Genomic DNA, 15,108 nt, shown 5'->3' with positions numbered 1-15,108 from the left:
TCTTTTGGGCTCTCAGCACACACACTTCATACATTAATATGCACCACAAACATACAAGACTGTGATGGAAAGAATGTTGATTCCAAACCATCTGGGGATTCTTGGCCAATACACGGTATCTCTGAGCCCAAATCATGCTGATGCCCAGAGCCACGATGCCAGGCAACAGCGTGCTTGCCAGCTCTGATCTTCCAGAGAGGCCTGGTGGTACAGTGGTCTGAACCTGATTATACTGAGAATTCCCCACATTTCCTCTTGTGATAAAAATGCAGAATATGGCCTTTGCAACACTCAAGAATGCATCACAAGGTAAACCTTCTAACACTGGTACTTTAAAAACTAGAGTTTGAGAATCTCAGCTACTAAAAAACTGGGAGTGTTGTTTTTATTTTTTTCTTAAATGAACAGCATCACTATGGCTTTATATAATTCACAGAGTATCTGTCTACCTATCCTTATATATTCCCCTAGAAGCATCATTAGGAAGCAATTATAAAGTGTGAAAACCTCCCAACCTTCACCAATATTGACTCATTTCCTACTTTGGAATTGTTCCCTTTTTGCTAGCAAATAGATAATTCAGACAAAGCATTAACCTCTCTCATTTTCTGGGACACCAAGTACCCTTCTCCATCAAATTCCACAGTAAAATGTTGCTGCCACAGGAACAGTTTTGGTAAATTATCATGAGTTCCTTGCATTAGACTTACATTGGAATGAATGATGACAGCCCCAGGGAGCCTGGGAGAGTCACTGGTGGAATGCCTGGGTGTCCCACATCCCATCACAGCCCTGCCTATGGTCTCAGACCTGGACCAGCATCACCCAAAGTCATATCCAGTACAATTTACGTCAGTTTTAAGGGTTAGTGAACAAATTATTACAGGTCTTTTTGGATTATACTGCATTTTGATACCTCTCCCTTTCCCCCCTTCTAGGACTTACTAGTTGACCAAAAAGAACTACAGTTTGAAAGTTAAATGAGAGAGATTGAGAGAGATTGAGATTTATGTGTGAAACACTTCTAAACATGCCCTGTAAGTACAGTAGATTTTCCCCTTACAACCACACCCTGTAAGTGCTGTATTTTCAGAGCTGAACAATTAACATAAGGAGCATGAGTCAGGCTTTGAACAACTCTGTGGGAACCAGAAAGCCTTTTGCTATTAGGAATGATGTAAATTCCCCAAGGCTGGAAGAAGTCCACAATGGAAGGCAGACAGGGTCATAAATAACAACAATGGATACTGCGGGGAGCATAGAAAGTGGGATGCGTGATCGTGACACTTTGAGCCTCATACTGGCTTCAATCACACTCTCATGTATTTACTGTAAAACTTAGTTTGAAAAGCACTATGTATTTCCTATGGGAACTTCAAAAACTTCTTAAAGAAACAGGACGATCCCCTCTCATCCCAAATTCCTCAGATGATGAACAATGGGGGAAACGTCCTTGAAAGAAAAAGGACAACAGAAAAAGTGAGGGAGTGACAGACGGAAATGTCCAGTTCAAAAAGTGCAAAACCTGTGTCTTCGTTTAAAAAAAAAAAAAAAAAGAGGAAAGAGAAAGAAGAAAGAAAAGAGGCAAGGCGGACTCACAAATTAAAACCACATTTGACAATTTGTTGAAGGAGGCATATTTACATTTGTATGAAGACTGGGTGGGCAGGGAGAAAAAGATTAGGCTCCTTCGGCCCTTGAACTGTCAGGTCTCATTAGAAAGCTCTCACTCTTGCATGTCTAGGGTCAATTCATTCCCTTTGTCACTAACTCGCAGCCTTGGTGCCCCCCAGACAAGTCCTCCAGAGGAAGCACTACCACCTGGGAACTGGATTTCCCAGGCCAGTCATCCTGATTACTAACAGCCTCTCACATCTGGCATCAAAATGCAATCCATGGCTTATCCAGAGGCAAAACTCTCAGGTGCAGACAGTGTGCTGGGGTTTCAAGTGCCTCTCAGGCATCCCCGGATGACACTCCTCCTTTCTGGATTCTGCCCTGATAAATTCTACCAAGAATACAGAAAAACACAAACATAATTCAAAAGGATACCAGTTGGTCATCCAAAGCACCCCATGGGTATTTAAGAAACAGGTTAACCAAGATGACCTCTTTGGGCCTGCATGAATGAGTCCTCAGAACCTGGAAGCTAGCTTCGAGTCTGCCAAGGAATAAACTGCAAATGTCATTTCCTAGGGCAAGGCCACCAGCCCCAGAAGGAGTCTAATCTAGGCATACCCTCCTTGGCAGCTTGAGCAGACCAGGCAGACTTCCAGACAAGTGGTCAGGCCTTGTGCCCCTGCTTGGGGATGGTCTGGAGACCAGGGAGGCACCCTGAGGTAGAGGACAGCCAAAGCATATGTGTCACAGTGCAGGTCCAAGGGGGAGGTGCAGTAGGTTAGAATCTGAGTCTGATCATGGCTGACATTATCCCAGTGCTGTCTGGTCTGACCTGGGAAACACATTCTCAATTTCTGGACAGCAAGGACTGCAAAGACATCCCCACCAGGATGAGCTGGGCAACTAAGACTCACTTCCTGCCTCTAGTCCGAGCATGAGCAAGGTTGAAATGTAGTTATAAACACTGGTTGATACTCAAGTTACAAAGGCAAGTTGAAATTGTGAATAAATCCAGGCATTCACTCCACAGTGACTTACCGAATACTATTTTCACTCCACAGTATACTTACAGAATACTGTTGAATTAACCTGGGATAGGGGGAGAAGCTGGCCCAAAAAGACATAAAGCACCTGCTCTTGAGTTTATTACCTCCTCGAGGAGTCCATAAAACACAGCTGGGCTCCCAAAGGCTAGTGAGAAGACTGGCTAGCAGACTCAGTATCAGAAGCACTGAGAGGTTTTTTTTAAAAAAATAGATTCCCAGGACCCATCCCTGGAAGTTCTGATTCACAAAATCTGGGGTGGGGCTAAGAGATCTATATGTAGGTTCCTAGGTAATTCAAGAACTGCTGATTCACTGGAAACAAGATTCAACCAAGCAGAGAAATGTAACAAATGTAAACTGGTTCAATGAGGCAGCATTTGCCAAGTGTGGTCCAGTTACCTCAGACATCAAAATCAACTGGGGAGCTTGATAAAAAATGTCCTGGGTTCTCCCGCAGAATCCACTGTGTTCGCCTCTCTGGGGGTGAGGTCAGGGCAAGTGCATTTTAGTAAAGCGCCCCAGTGATTCTGATGCCCAGCAGAATTAAACTTCTGTCCTAAAGGGACCAGGAATGGATAACTGAGCAGAGTTCAGCAGAACCACTGAACTCTGCACCAGGCACTGTGAGGACCTTGTGGAAAAGGGCAAGAACCACAGAAACCGGCCCTGCTCTCATGAAAACACCCTCCCAATGGGGAAGACAAGAAACAAACAAGCCTATGTTAGGTGATGCTGACATTAGGAAGAAAATAACCCTCTAAAGGGTCATGGGGGGCTGTTTTAGATGTGGTCAGGGAGGGTGGTGGTAGCTAACAAGGTGAGCTTTACCAGCCAGGTAAACATATAGGACAGGGCATTTCAGGCGGGAGAAGCATGAACACTCAGGCTGTGAAGACAAAGAGTGCCTGGAAGCAGGGAAAACAGGAAAGCAAATCAGAGGAAGGGGTCAGTGAGCAGGTAAGAGGGGTACGTGTGTGTGCGCGCGCACGCGCACATTAGTGGTAGTAGGGGTGGCAAATCGTGCATAGCTTTTTTAAGGACAGCATATTTTATTGTGAGGAAGTTTCCAAGAAGAAAATGGACTTGATATTTTAAAAGGATTATCTTGGCTAAGAAAACAATCTCATTTACAATTGCCTCAGAAAAAAACCCCGAAACACCTAGGAATAAATTTAATCAAGGATATAAAAGACCTATACTTGGAAAATTATAGGATATTGAAAAAAGAAACTGAGGAAGATACAAATAAGTGGAAGCATATGCCATATTCATTGATGGAAGAATTAACATCGTTAAATATTCATACTACCCAAAGCAATTTGTAGATTCAATGTGAAGATACCAATGGAACATTTCACAGAACTAGAACCAATATTCCAAAAATGTATATGGAACCATAAAAGACCCCAAACAGCAACAGTGATCTTGAGAAAGAAGAACAAAGTTGGAGGAACCACACTACCTAATATCAAATTATACTACAAGGCCATTGTAATCAAAACAGCATAGTACTGGCATAAAAATGGGCATATAGATAAATGGAACAGAATAGAGAGCACAGAAATAAACCCACACCTTTATAGTCAATTAATATTTGACAAAGGAGACAAAAACATACAACGGGATTAAGATAGTCTATTCAATTAATGGTGTTGGGCAAATTTGACAGATATATGCAAAGAAAAAGTTGACGACCTTCCTAAACCATACACAAGAATGGTTTAAAGACTAAAAATGGATTGAAGACTTAAATGTTAGACTCGAAACCCTAAAAATCCTAGAAGAAAACATAGGCAATAAGATCTTGAACACTTTTCATAGCAATATTTTCTTCTGATATATCACCTTGGGCAAGTGAAATAAAAGAAAAAAAATAAACAAAATGGGATTATATCAAACTAAAAAGTTTTTGCACAGCAAAGGAAACCATTAACAAAATGAAAAGACACATCACTGAATGAGAGTACATATTTGCCAATGATATATCTGATAAGGGGTTAATATCTAAAATATATAAAGAACTTATACAACTCAATACCAGGAAGACAAACAACCTAATTAAAAAATTGGCAAGGACCTGAATAGACATCCCTCCAAAGAGGACATACAGATGGCCAGCAGACATATGAAAAGATACTCAACATCACTAATCATCGAGAAATGCAAATTACAACCACAAAGAGATATCACATCACATTTGTCAGATGACTATCATCAATAAATCAAGAAATGACAAGTCTTGGCGAGGATGTGGACAAAAGGGAACCCTTGTGCACTGTTGATGGGAATGCAGACTAGTGCAGCCACTGTGTAAAGCAATATGGAGTTTCCTCAAAAAACCAAAAATCGACCTCCCATTTGACCCAGCAATTCCACTTCTGGGAATATATCCAAAGAAACCTGAAACATTAATTCGAAAGAGTATATTCACCCCTATGTCACTGCAGCATTACTTACTATAGCCAAGGTCTGGAAGCAGCCCAAGTGTCCATCAGTAGACAAGTGGATAAAAAGATGTGGTACATTTACACAATGAAATACTACTCAGCTATAAAAAAGAAAGAAATCTTATCCTTTGCAACAGCATGGATGGACCTGGAGATTATTATGCTAGGTGAAATAAGCCAGCCAGAGAAAAACAAGTAGCATATTATTTCACTCATATGTGGAATCTAATGAACAAAATAAACTAACAAACAAAATAGAAACAGAATCATGGATAGAAAACAAATTGACAGCTGTCAGAGGGGAGGGGGAATTCAGGGTTGGGTGGAAAAGGTGAAGGGATTAAGCAAAAAACAAACAACCAAAAAACCCTCATAGACACAGACAAGAATATGGTCAGTATCACAGGGAAAGGTGGTGGGGGGACATAGATGAGAGTAAAGTGGGGATAAAGGGTGATGGAAGGAGCCTTAACTTGGGGTGGTGAACACACAATATAATACAGATGATGTATTATAGAACTGTACACCTGAAACCTATATAATTTTATTAACCAATGATATCTCAAAAAAATCAATAAAAAAGGATTACCTTGGGTTCAGTAGAAAGACAAGGTGGAAGCAGGGAGACCAGTGATGAGACCACTGCAATACTCCACTCAGAGATGATGGGTCTTAGGGGAGGTTGGATGTGGTGAGACGTGGTTAGATTGGAAATAAAATTTGAAGGGAGACCCAACAGAATGTGCTGATCAATCCTATATAATAAAAGGCCAGCGACCATAACAGCGTAACGACCAGAACAACCGATCGACTAGTCGCTATGAGGTGCATTGACCACCTCTCCGTCCCTCCCCACAGCCCGCAGGCTTTGATCGCTGGATGGCCAACGGGGAATCATGGAGAACTGAGGTGGGTGGCAGTGGGACGGGACTGGTGACTGGCGAGCAGGAGGAACGGCCAACCTCTTGGTCCCTCCCGCCGGCCCACAGGTTCCGATAGATCGCCAGATGGAAAAAGAGGAACCAGGATGGGTGTCGGTGGTGGGACAGGACTGGGGACTGGTAAATGGGCAGAAGATGGCCCTGATTGCAGGCTGGGCCTAGGGACCCTACCCATGCACAATTTCGTGCGCTGGGCCTTTAGTTGAATATAAGAGGTGAGAGAAGAAAAAAGGTAAGATTGACTCCAAGATCTATGGTTTAAACAACTGGATGATGAAAGTTACCCTTCACCAATACAGGAAGAACAGGCTCAGGGAAGTGGAACCAAGAAATCAATTTTAGGTATGTAAACAAAAGTTATGAGTCCTCCTGGACATCTGAATGGAGAGGCTGAGCAGGCAGTTAACGTACAGGTTGCAGGCAGAGAGAGGTCTGGGTTGCAGACACAAAGCTGGGAAATCAGCAGAGATGGTATTTAAAGGCATCAGTCAAAATGAACTCCACTAGGGAGTGAGTCTGGATGAGAGAGAGAAAAAAAAAGTTGAGAATGAGGACTATTCGGGAAAGGAGACTAAGAAACTGACAGCAGGAAAGAGAAACATCAAGATAACAGCATGTCCCCAGAGGCAAGAGAAGAAAGTGCTTCATTGAAAGTGACAACTTGTGTCAAATGCTGCTGAATGGTTAGATGTGAAAACTGATCCTAGAAGTTGACTCAACAAAAGGTGTTTTTGGTCAGCTGCTGGAACCCGAGCCTACCCGAATGGTTTCAAGAGTGAAGCAGAGGCAAGTGGAAACCAGAACTCTCCAGTACAAATGTATCATGCGTGGTACATGTAACTTCAAGTTTTATACAGACCCATTGCAAAAGTAAAAGAAAATTGGTAAAATTAAATTTCAATAATGCATATTATTTAACTCAATATATTAAATATCATTAATGTAACGTGTGATCAATTTAAAAAATTGAGATATTTTGACTTTTATACTAAGACTTTGAAATCTGGTGTGTATTTCACACTTAGAGTACATCATCTCTGACTTGTGAAGTGGCTGGAGTGTTGGCCAGCACAGGTCTAGACAACACCTTTGAAGGGTTTGCAGTAAAAAGGAGCAGAGAAATGGGCTGGGAGCTGGATTAGAGGTGGTGGCTAATGGAGAGTGAGTCAGTGATGACTGAAACAGGCATTTGGAGAGATGTGATCAGCTACCGTGTGCCAACCTCTGACTGTGTGTCAGGCACTGTTTCATGAACTCACCAATGTCGCGCCTTCAAACAACTTGGGTGAAGCAAGTGATTTATTATTGCCACCCTCCAGGGACCTGATTCAACATAAACAAACAGCACGGGTGACAATGCCACGTTCATCTGACCAATGAGGCTTCTGCTGGGATAATCTTGGGGCCCACGCTGAAGCACCTGGCTGCTTCATGGGACATCCACGTTAATCTAGGTTGGAATAAAGGGGGGCACATCCTAGGGACCATGATATCAGGCTGCTGGTCACTGCAAGTGCCCTCTGTATGCCCCCTTACAGCTCACCCCAACCACCCTGCCTGCCTCCTAGAGCCTCCACAGCACAGCTAGAAGCTAACCCACCAAACTCTTATTTTCAGGATTGCAGAACATCCTGCCTAATGTGAAGGCAATGGAGGGAGGAGGGGAAGAAAGCTCTTCACTGCTAGTGAAGAATTTCTCATGGCAGTACTTAACGCAGTGATGCTGTGGTACTCTCAGCCCTTCTTGTCTTTGGGGAGTTGAGTCTACTCATGGTCATGTACATGAGTTTCTTCTAATTCTGTTTTATTCAAATAAAAATAATTAATAAGCCAACCAGAAAAATTTAAAAGTAGGTAATTCACAGAATATTAGAACACATAGTCTGAGGTCACATTCTAATCATTACTGTTTCTGAATTCTTTATGATCACATCTGCTGAGAATGTTATACCCAGAGTTGATCAAATCAGGTTAACACCTGGGAGGTGAGAGGTGAAGCCCAGAGGCGAGGGGGTGGAGGAAAAGGTATGGCACTCCTTGATTGCTTGTCCCAGAGCCAGTTTCTCAACCCACTGATGGCTGGTTTCTCATCTACCTTTCAGGGTTCTTTGGGAAGTTTAAATGTGGTGAGGTACATGAAGTACACTTTGGAAACTGGAAAGCACTAAACACATTTGGAAAAGAAAACCCCAAAACCTACACGAACCGTTTGGGGTTTGTAAGAAGGCAAAGGATGCCTTGCATTTGTAGGGAACTTACATGAGTAAAGTCCTTTACCGCACATCTCGTCGGCGTCTTACTGAGTATTCGGCAGACAGGTATTGTCTCTGGATCACAGACTAAGAATGAGACCCAGAGACTAGGTGTCCAAGGCAGCACAGGCAGCTAGGGGCAGCACTGAGCTGAGGCCTGGCCCTGCGCAGTGTTCTCCACTGTGCCTGGTGGGTCACTGCCCTGGTGGTTAGAGGTGGAGCTGTAGAGAGAGCACAGGACTGAGTCGTCCATGGGTCCAGCTCCCTCTCGGTCACTATCTCACTGTGAGATCTGGATAAGCCACTTATCTTCTCTGAGCATCAGTTTCCTCATCTATAAAAAAGGGGTAGTAATATCTTGGTAGTGGATACTCCTTCACTTCCTGAAAATAATACTCAGATTATCTTCTGGGAAATCATGTCCCCAATGTCCATCCAATATCCACGCATTTCAGAAAGCCTTTGTTTCTATGCCTGACTCCAGAATTGGGCCTGTGACCCAGTCCAGGCCAATCAGAGTGCAGAATTCATGAGCTGCAAAGACATGCATGACCTACAGGTGGCCTGGGAAGAGGCCCACTCTCTTTTCCAATGGACCTGGAGCTGCCAGGAACGACTACCACATACAGGCTGAGAATGAAGCCAACAAAGTAAAAGGCAGACCCAAAAAGTGGTAAGAAACAGTCTTGGTGATATTATTTGTGCCTCTGATCAAGCTATACCTGAATCCTGGACTTTTGAGGCACATGAGCCAAAAACCTTCCTTTTTTGCTAAGCCATTTTAAGTTGGCCTTCCTGTCCCTTGAAAACTACAGGGTTCAAGACTGATACAATCTCTTCTCAGATTTGTTGCACTGAATAAGTTATTGTATGCAACAGCCCTCTGCAAACAATAAAGCTCTTTTGCAAACAATAAAAGCAGAGTAAAAGTAATATATTATCAGCTCACTTGGGGGCCAAAAATAATAATAAAATATAAAGCTGGAACTACATTATAAAGCTGGAACTACTTTCCATGCTTTTTGACTTTATATTATGGCAAAAAGAAAGTTATTTTTGAATGTTAGTGGGATGCTTAACGATTTTCAGGAGCATCAATGTTCTGAAATGTGGCGAATGGTTGAGTTATATAGAAAAGCAGCCCAAGAAGAGCAAGAAATATGACGACCGCAGTGTTAGACCATGATGCCAGGTGACCATGCAGAAGCCACACATCTTAAAATGAGGAAGAGGTCTCTTTCCCAAATTTCACTTCTGCTATTTTCTTAAATTATTTAATAATTAATAAGTTATGGGATTGGAAAGGGCAAAACAGGTGGGAGAGGATAATAATGAACCATGAAAAGAAGTAGAGAAATACATAAGAGTATCGACTCAAAAGAATTGAAGCAAAAAGAGGAAATGAAAAGGTAAGTGGTATCTCGTGAATTCCACTGTGGACTGAAGTTGTTTTCTCTAACGGTGATAACGATAGAGGACATTTGTACTGAGGTAACAAACAAACAAACAAAAGGCACTGGGTACAGGGACTAAGCCCCTGGTAAATGAGTCCTCATTAGATTCCCACGAGGCAGACGTGACCTTCCCCATTTCAGCGACGAGGAAACTGGTGCCCTATAAGGCTGGGTTGTCTGCCCAGTTCCCACAGTGAGGGGCAAGGCTTTCGCTGCACTTGGTTTCTCTGGCCCAGTCCCTCTCCAGAGCCCTCCATTCTCTGCCTCCCTCTGAGAGGAAGTGGAGCTCAGCCTGCTGAGGCTGCTGCCGTGTGGGTTAGTAGGTACTCTACTGGTTTTCTTCTTTAATATATTTTTTAAAGTTTTGTTTTCTTCTGAATTGATGACTACAAAACTGTCTTGTAGGTCTAGGAAAGTGCAAATAAGTAGTTGCAAAAATGTTAACCTGAAAATAATATCAGTGAAAAAAATCAAGGAAGTTATTTTGTAGGAAGTACACATTTCACAGGGATTTTCCAGTTTATATTCACCTACCCTCACAACCCTAAAAATAAATCCTGAACAACCTTAGGCCCCACAGTTGGGTCTCTGGTGCCATATAAGTGTGACAAAATTTGGATTTTTAGAAAAATTGTAGGTTTGGGGCCAGCACTTCTTAAAGATGAGAAAATATACTGGCCACTCAAGAACTGAATGAAAGCTATTTAACTTTGACTAGAAAAACATAAAAATACATGTAACTTTTTTTTTCAGTTTCAGGGAATTCATGAATCATAGGTTAATAATGCGCAGTTTAAAAGTAGAAGGGAAATATCTGTGAGAAATAGAGAGAAACTTAATGGGAACTTGCCCCGGGCAGAGCTAGCCCACCTTTGGGGGGAGGGGTCAACTTATTAAAAAATACCGCCCTCACAGAAGCCAGGGGTTGAAAATGCCAACACCTGCAGGAAGGTTGCCACCTTCATTTAGGTGATAATCTTTCCCCTAACACCTGCTGTTGGCGGAGCATGTGGGCCTGCACAGGACAGGAGAGGAGAGCTGGGTGAGCATGGAACCAGCTACACAGGTAGCAGGGCTGGCCAAAAGAGGGCCCACTGTGGCCCTGCTCACCAGGGAAGAGCTGTCATAGCCAGAGAGAAGACGTCACGCATAACTGTCTTATTTCAAAATTCTGTCCAGAGCTGGCCTGCTGCCCAGGGATGCAGAGGCCATAGCTCTTCCCACTTCCCTTGAACACAGACAGCAAGACCCCCCTTTTTCCAAAACTCCAATCTCACTAGTCTGGGAACCTCACTGCATTTATGAGACTGTTTCCTTGGGAAAATGAGTACCGAATTCTAAATCATCTGTTCACTAATGAACTTTCCAAACATAATCCAGTCGCATGCTGAACTCTGTGCTGTCACTGTGGGTGTTCCGATGATCACGTATGCTTTTAGGAATTCGGGCCTGAGAAGACTGCTGTCTCCAAATTCCTATGTACCTTAGAGAAGTTCGTGGGTCCTTCCTCCATAACCATACCTCAGTGTGAGTCCACTGGCAGCCACTGGAAATAAAAGGCATTGTAGCTGGGCGGTCTCTATTCTGCCCCCTCCTCTCTATGTTAGTTAACGGAGTTCTCACTGAAAGTCATGTGTTTATGCTCTTAATATATCCCCCTGGATGAATGCATTCCATCACTTACTTGCTGGCTAAATAGAGTTTTATCATTTAACTTTTTGGTACTTCCGTTTTTATAGCTGCAAAATGAATCTGAGCTGGCAAGTGGAGACAAAAAATGAAGGTGCTGAGCCTCTTGGTAAAATATGTACAAATGAATATTATTAGGTATTTTTCTCATTTCTAGCAGGGAGAAATAGCAATCTGCTAATCTGGTATTAATGGCATTTAAGTTAACTCCTCTTAGGAGATAATGGAAATGGTGATGATGATAATTAATACTGCATAAGTGCTTTCGAGTTTATAAGACATTTTTATATTCATTATCTCACTTGATCCTTAGAAAAAGCTGGGAAGGCATCACTTTTACCTTTGCTTAACAAGTCAGGGGACTGGTGCTCCCAGAAGCCAAACGATTTGTCATCCGCGGGTGAGAGCAGAGGCAGTGGTCAAAGCAGGTCTTTTACTTTGAAGTCTGATCCCATTTCTACTTGTTCTATTCCCCACAGTGGTTTTCCTAATTTGATCTATCAACTAAGTGGTCACCAAAGGGAGATTAGAGGTCTCTGCATAAGTAAAGGTACATTATGGGGAGAAAAGCACAAAGGATTAAAGGGCTCGGATACATTCTATCCTATTCCAACTCAGCAAAGGGCAGGTTTCTGTGGAGCCCTAGAGGAGACGACATGAACCATCTCATTTAGAAATACTATTGGCTTAGCATTTAGGAGAATTTTATTATTTAAAAAGAACAAAACCTTAGGTGACTGTAACAATATAAGCAAAGGATAGTTCATCTTTAAAAAAGTGACTTCATCTGAGAAAACCTTTTTCTTATCTTCTCTGTCATAGCCTAGAAAAAATGTTCTAGATAGACCAAGCCAACCAAGAACAATTTCGTCTCCACCACCAGCATTTCATTAAGATCATCCACCTGTGCGTCCACACAAGGGCCGGTGGGTGACAGTGGATGCTACAGTTCCAGCCCTATTCAAGGAAAACTGCCCAACTATAGGCCCTTCTGGGGTGTGGCCCTAATCCGTTCCATAACTACTTGTTAACAGTGTGTTCTGACCCTGAGCACGGGCCTCAGCTGACTGAAAAAGGGAAAGTTAGACAGCACAGGGAGGCAGCGGGCAAGATGGAGAGCCTCAGTTTAGTCCTGTTGCTATGGGGGCAAAAGGAGCCTTGTGTCTAGAGAAGCCCCTTGTCATGTGTGTCCCAACACTGAGGCCCCATGTGCACAGGCAGACAGAGCACGCCTATTCCCCTGAACCTAAAAACCATAATTAGTACAATCCTGGTCAATATGCAGAATAAAAAGGAGCTCACATCACAAACTAAATTTCATAAAATTACCAGAAGAAAATATTAGTAAACATTTATCCAATTAAAACAAAACAAAACACAAGACACCAAGATCATCTAAGGCAGTCATCATTGTGGAAAACATAAAATTGAGGACATAGACACCTACCACACAGCAATGTCATGAAGGGTAAATTTTAAACTCACTAAAAGTTACTTTCCTTGCAATGTAAGAAGTTTTTATATAATAAGGAGTTTGTAAAATAAAAAATACTAATAGAAAAATGGACACAAAGAGAATTCACAATGCAGAGGTCCTATTTGAATTAAATACACCTCAGTTATCAAGTATGAAGTATGGAGGGGTACAGAACAGATCATTGACAGAGGCTATCTTTGGATTGGGAGTTGTGGACAATTTTTACTGTCTTTGTATATATTGGGAGTCTAAACACTTTCGCACAGTTAACATGTACCATTTTGGTAAGCAGTTATTAAGTAAAAAACTAAATTCAAAACACTGTGGGGAATGTGAAATATGGAAACTGCCTCTTCCCACTCAAGGAACATTTCTTAGTGCTACAGGCAGCTCCTGTTTATGGCTCCCATGTAATTTACCACCGTATTGTTTAGGAAATACAATAAGATGAGAAGAATGGAATCTTACAAAGACTATATATATATATATATATATATATATATATATATATAAACCTGGAAAAAATACACTACTTAATTTTTTAATACAAAAAAGTTCTTTTCTTGAATGATCTGATTTATACTTATGCAAAATTTGTCGTATGAAAGTTAAGTAATTCTCTCATTGGGGTGCATAAGTTAGTGCATAGTCAAAGTGGTATTTTATTTCTTGTATTCTAAAAACTTAAAGACTAAAATTTCTACTTATTTGTAATTTCTATTTATCTTTCCTAAGATAAAATATAACCCTACTCCGATTTTCTTTTCATCATGGTTTTTTAATCTACAAGGAACGTTCTCTTTTGTGCAAAATAATTTTATGGGTTTTATTTAGCAACATGTTCATTGCTTCCTCTGATAGAAATTCAGTGTGAGAAAGGATTTTTGAGGTAATCTGACATCCTCCCCTTGACTGAGAAGAGGGCTAAGGCCCACAGAGGCTCAATTACGCACAGCTGAAAAACACGAAAGCCAAGCTAAAAATAACCCAGGCCAGGGTAGTTTATTGCTGCTTTAGTCTCATTTTCATTTCAATTATATACTCATAAACTAGAAGGGGAGTTCTTTAGTGTTAAAAAGTTGTATAACTTAGGAGAAGTGTTCAATTTAGTGCCTGTCAGGACGTGCCGGTAATCTCACCAACGTGATGTTACAGCGAGGACACAGGGCCGTGTGGCTGCGGTACGTCTGCACAATCTTGACCGTTATTCTCACAGATTGGGCACAACACACATGAACCTAAATATCTTATGTACAGACTCACTTTTAGATAGCACTAGTATTAAATGTCACTTTTTAAATTTCCAAAAGAATCAGACTCTTACAGCTTAGGTTTAAAAGTAAGAAAGTAACTTAGAATTTTGGACTTTGCTTCCAAAAGGCAGACAGGATCCAACTGAACCAGGGAGGTTCAGAATGGATATCCTTCCTGGTTCAGTAGGGTCCTGAGGCTCTGTCTGAATTACATTTTTAGGTCACGAGGATAACCTTCAGTGCCCTTGATCTGCCAAACTGTAAGCTCCTTGAGGGTAAGAGCACTTTCTTATTTTTCTTAGTTGCCCCAGGGACCACCAGAGCTCCTAGTGTAGAGCCAGTTTTCAGCAAATTATATAAAAGGTGATGGTAAGAGCAGATGGGAAGGGTCTCAGGAGATTAGGAGTGGCTGTACGCAATGCTCTGTGAGACAGTAGCTTTATGCTGAACCTGAAATGTTCCAGATATATACATATAGAAATAACTTGTGGTTATTTGACAATAAATTTATTACTTTATAAAGTTATTGCTTTGGTTATTATTGGTTATTTACTTAATAGAAAAGTAATGAAAATAATAAATAATTTTGAATTTCCCAAAGGCTCCTGGGCTTTACATCTGAGAAAGAAGTTTCTACACGGGGACTTGGGTTTGTCAATATGAAAGAGAATACTGTTGGAATGAAATAAAGTGAAGTGCAATATAAAATTCTATTTCATGCTCTTCATATTTCTAAGGGAAAGAAGGCGAGGGGGAAATAAAAACTAAGGTACAAACTCCCGAAATGACTCCCCAGCTCCATTTCTAGCGATAGGTCAAAAATTGAACCTACAAGAGCTTCAAGATTTCTTATGAGAAACTGTAGTAAGAAAAATACAATGACTCATCTCATAATAATGCCCTTTCTTCCCAAAGTACACATCACAATT

The 15,108-nt window shown here is 41.6% G+C and overlaps 1 protein-coding gene across 1 annotated transcript in view; it reads right to left on the bottom strand.

Annotated features, from left to right (window-relative positions):
• The window catches only part of LOC118663645 (SLX4 interacting protein), a 194,863-nt gene that overhangs the window by 6,610 nt on the left and 173,145 nt on the right, over positions 1 to 15,108 (bottom strand). The window lies entirely within an intron of this gene.

Source organism: Myotis myotis, unplaced genomic scaffold (genome assembly GCF_014108235.1).
Source record: "Myotis myotis isolate mMyoMyo1 unplaced genomic scaffold, mMyoMyo1.p scaffold_m19_p_9, whole genome shotgun sequence".
NCBI classification, from domain to species: domain Eukaryota; kingdom Metazoa; phylum Chordata; class Mammalia; order Chiroptera; family Vespertilionidae; genus Myotis; species Myotis myotis.
This window is presented reverse-complemented; position numbering and strand designations above follow the sequence as displayed.